The sequence below is a fragment of the Tyto alba genome, unplaced genomic scaffold (genome assembly GCF_018691265.1).
Source record: "Tyto alba isolate M040663 unplaced genomic scaffold, T.alba_DEE_v4.0 Super-Scaffold_1000006, whole genome shotgun sequence".
NCBI lineage: Eukaryota > Metazoa > Chordata > Aves > Strigiformes > Tytonidae > Tyto > Tyto alba.
The window spans coordinates 29,085,062-29,090,000 of NW_024881272.1; positions in this window are offsets into that span (position 1 = coordinate 29,085,062).

Here is a 4,939-nt window from a genome sequence, read left to right on the forward strand (position 1 = left end):
TTGACTTACCCGAAGGATTGTAGTAGATAGGAGCCATATCTCTCAAATGAAAGCAGTGTTAGCTCTACACAAAACAGTATTTGCTAATGTATCCACTGCTTTTTCCTCAATTCCTACCATTTGGCTTGTGGGTTAAAGTAAAGGGGAATTATAGGATTGCAGCAGTAATTCTGTACTGAAAGCAATTTGTTCATCTGCACAGAGTTGCATGTACAGCCTTTCATTTTCAAGCTTTGTCCTCCTTTTGAATCACTGACACTACCGGAAGATCTTTGAGTAGATGTCTGTTATGCAAGCTAAGAACATGCTTTTTCCAAGAATTTTCAGCACAGACATAACATATTTTTGGCCACTGTTTAATTAAAGAACCAAGTGAATTTTGAAGTATAAGCAAGTTAACATAGATCATAGTAATCCATACCAATAAAAGTTTAAGTGGGGTGTGTTCACCTACAGGTTGAGATTGTTTTTTAAGGCAGGGAAAAATTTGCACAGGAATATTAAAAAAAAAAAAAAAAAAACCAAAAACAAAACAACCAAACAAAACAAAAACCAAAAAACCCCCACCAAAACAGTGCAAAATTAACTTTTGAAGTTTTTTGCTACCAAGAGAAAGAATGTTGAGTCTGAGACTGTGGCCTTGAGAGAAATCTCTAGGTTTGTGCAGGCCCAGGACTTCCAGGTTTGGGCACTTGCAGATGTGATGTCATTGTAACAGAATAATCCAGGATTAAATGTAGATGTTTAGTTCACTTAGTTTGATTGTAGCTAGAGGGAGTAGTGCAGAGGTTAGCACAGCCTGCTTTCTCTGCTTGGAAGTAAGAGAACTAGTCAATTTTGTATTTCTTCTGCAATATTTAAGAAGATGGAGTAAAGGACAAAGTTGTATATTTACCCCATCTACCAGTTAATGTCTTATTTAGACATCTGTCTTGTGTTGCTTCTTCACTTTCAGCACCTTCTTTGTGTCATAACTTGCTGAGTATTTTTAAAATGTGATAAAATACTGTTTCTAATTTATCTGGGAGTGAGGTGTGGGGGGAGGTCTTTTCTAAAAATCCCAGATCCTTCACTTACATTCTACAGCCTTGGAATCTGATAACATTGAATAAATAAATTCTGTCGTGGACAGAAATAATTTGTCCTGCTCATCATGATAAGGAAGTAGGCAAAGCTCTGTGATACAGCAGATTTTGACATTATCTTTAAGTTCTGTTGCTTATTTTTTGCATAACTAAAATAAAGCATTGCCTAAGTTTGGACCATTTTAGAAATCTCTTTACAAAAGTTTTCTTTCTTGCTCCATAATGTTCTTTTGACCAAACAGCATTAAGTACCTCTTCTCCAGCTAAAATACTCTGTAACTTTAGATCAGCCTTTCTTACAAAGTTTATGTGTTACTGCAATTCTGTTACGTTAACTTGATTCCTTGAGGGCAGAATTAGAAAAAAAGGCCTTCTGTAAAGAAGAAAAAAAAATAATCCTAATCCTCTAGGCAGAGGGCTTAGTGTTCTCAGACTTCCAGTTCATATGAGAGGAAATTTCAGCTTTAGTATTAAAGTGCTTGGGAGGGTTGTTCTTCCTTCATAGACTCTGGTGAATCCCCTTTGTGGCTATTGGGATATTTTTTACCAGCGCTGATAAACGTGTTAATACTTTGACAGCCAGAGATGCTGTCAGGTGTATTTTATCTTTACTTTTGTAAAATGCATGTACTTCTTTCAGATATTAATTTAATGTACAATGCAGTACATTACACTTACATACTTTATACCATATGTGTTTTCAAAAGTGATTGCTGCTTTTCTTCTAATTAATTAGAAGAAAAGCTGAAGGTCAGAACATGGCTCCTTAGGAAAATGTGATACTTGAAGGAATAATCTCAGTTCCTATGTTGATCAGGATAACAACTTGGAACTTTTTACGAAATTCTGATTTTGGGATATTTGCAAGAAAGCTTTCTGTGGATAAATGAGGGCACACCCATGGGCAGATGAGATAATTTAGGGTAAAGGCAGTGCAGCTGTATACTGTATATTCAATAGCTTCATGGGGGTATGTGACAGATTACCTAGTACAGGTGTTCATAACTGCAAGTGTTAAAGGGGAATGGAGAATCTGACAGGTGGCTCACTGTGGCTTTAGTTGTGTAAAGTGAGTCCTGGTACAAGGTAAGCTGGGAGTGCTTTGGTAAACAGGAGAGAGGGATTAGTTTGCTCAGGTGAGAAGCTTGTGAACAGCTGAGCATGGTTTGTGGCAGCTGGGTTAAGAAGCTATTCTTTTGGGTAATAGATCATTGCAGGATGCAAGGGACTTGACTATGTCTTCTGTCTCAATAGAAAAAAAATTAAATAATCACAAGGCTGGATTTGTCCATTTCCCATATGTCCAATTCATCTGAGGTCAGTTTAAACTGTTACCTCCTTGGAACAGGAAATACATCGCTTCCTGTTTTACAGAGCACTAAGCTGGATGTCAGCTCTTGTTAAACAGACAAGAATAAGAATGCAATTAGCCTGGTGGATAAAAGGCAGGAAAAAGCCTCTTAACTATGAAAAATCAACACTTGAGGAAGCAAACTGCATGTGGAGAACAAATGCTGGAAAAAAACCCCAACTGTTTGGAACAAATTCCTTTATTACTTAAATAAACAGCAGCATAATTTGTTGGAGTGACAGTGTGAGCTGTTATGTACCCTGTATCTGTAAGAAGAATTAATTTCTAACTTAAAAGCAGATGGCTTTACATGGCCCTTCTTGGGTTCTCTGGGAAATGTTAGTTATATACTGTGATATAGGAACAGAAATATCCCAATAATGTTGCAGCAGGCTAAAAGGAACATGGCTAGTATAAAACAAGTACAAAATACGCTGTGTCTGTATCCCGTATTTCAGGTAGATTAAAAGCACTTGTGGGTTTTTTATTTATTTATTTTTTAAACGGTACAAGTCCTCTGGGAGAACAGACATCTTAAAGTTCATTCGGATCAAGACACAGATGCCAGTAGGCTCATGGCCAGGCTCTATTGTGCATTCTTAGGTTTGAAAAATACTTCCCTTTCTGCTTTCGAGACAAAAACTCCTTTTACTCTTTGTGTTTTGATTATTCATTTTTTGAAGCAAATGACGGCAAGTGACTTAAAAGAATTTTAATGGGCTTTTTTTCTTTCAAATAAAGGCACAATATCAGCACATATCGGTGAACACTTCAGAAATGCCAATATTTCTGTAGAGTCTTATTTAAATCAGATAAATAAAGGTGAGCGTAACAAATGTTTTATTACCTTTTAAGGTATAACTAAAACTTAAATCTCCTGAATGCCTCATGCCTCACTGTGCTAATCACAAGTGAGTTGATGCCTGTGGAACCACAGTTCTTGGAGCTCATGCTTCAACAGATCTGCTTATACCTTTTGTTCTCTGCCATGTTGGTTGACTGGGGTGTTCATTATTTGAGTTTATCATATCACATCTAAATTTAGCCTATAATCTCTTCAGAACAGTGACAATATTTGCAAAGTCAGAGCTGAGCAGGTCTCATAGGTTTGAGCTGCCTCTGTGCTGTCCTGATCCTCTGTGGTTCCACAAGGCAAGTGCAGCCTTGGTTTAACTTACCTAAGTTGTCTGGCTTTCTCAGTTACAGTAGTGAAATCCAGTGTACTGCAGACTGCAGTTGGGCACTGGGCATGTCCTTATGCTGAGGTCTGAAAGTGTATCTTTGAAAAATAAGAGCCCAAGTGAGCAAGGTCTGTTCTTCACCACCACTGGGGCTTTTTTCTGCTGGAGCCAGTGCAGGAGGTTGGGTCTTGCACGGTGCCCTGTGTGCCAGGACCGTTGCAAAAGGACCGTGGCATGCTGTGGCACGCACTGTCATAACTGCCAGTTGTTCAGTGAAGTACCTTAGCAGTCGTTTGCCCAATGACGTGTTTCTCTGCCATCTGTGTGATCCGAAGAAGTAATTGTACCAAAGTTTAATGAGTTTTCAGTTTTTTGAACCTGAAAATGTTTCTTCATTTAGGCTGCAACCACCACTGTCACCCATTGGCAGAGAATGTGTGGAGTACAAAGACCTGAGTTTGACTGGAAATGTTTCCTGCAACTAATTCTGTTGTGAGACTTGCAGTGGAAATTCTTTCCTCTGAAAGCACCCGAGAGCTGTAGTGAACAGAAACAGTGGTTGCCTGAGTCTATATAACCGTGCTAAGGCATAGTCTTTGGCTTAGTGGTGGGTCAGAATGCTTTTAAGTAGCTTTGACTCCAGCTCTGGTTCTGCAAATTTGTGGGGGTTCTGATGGAAGTGTAGCCCAGGGCCTGGAGACAGGAGATGGCAATTTGGGGTTATGTTGATGTAAGTGGGTAAGATGTGAAGGAAGTGTGAAAGCTTGGGGGAAAAAAAAAGCCTATGTAGGTAATTCATAGCATAGCATAAGGGTGTGTTACCTTTGCACATGGGCTATCTGTTTTCTAGTACTGGCTCTATCCTGCTTGATAATCCTGGGTTAGCTATGACAATTGTGTGCCTCTGTTTCCCCACTCAAAGGACACATAATTCCCTTTTTATAACATCCTGTAGGTCTGGATGCTACATTGCATCTGAGTACTACAATCATACAACAAAAACACAGATGAAAATGCGCTTCTGGGGAAGGGTGAATCCTGCTCTCTTCCTCTCCCTTGTGGTCTGCTCTGGCTTCAGTAGCAAGCCAGGTAATTACCCTGCTCTTCCTTCTCTCTGTCTGCAGACTGGGGTAAGATGGGGTGGTCCTCCAACATAAGCATACTTTTTTCTTCCTTCCTGAAAACCATGCATAAATTTTGTTATATGGACTCAGGGTACTGTAATCGAGAAAGGGTAGCAGGCAAATGCATCCTTGAACTCTGAATCACTAAGAAAAAGCAGCCAGCTTAGTTTTGTTTTTATTTTTGTTGTAGTAAAAACA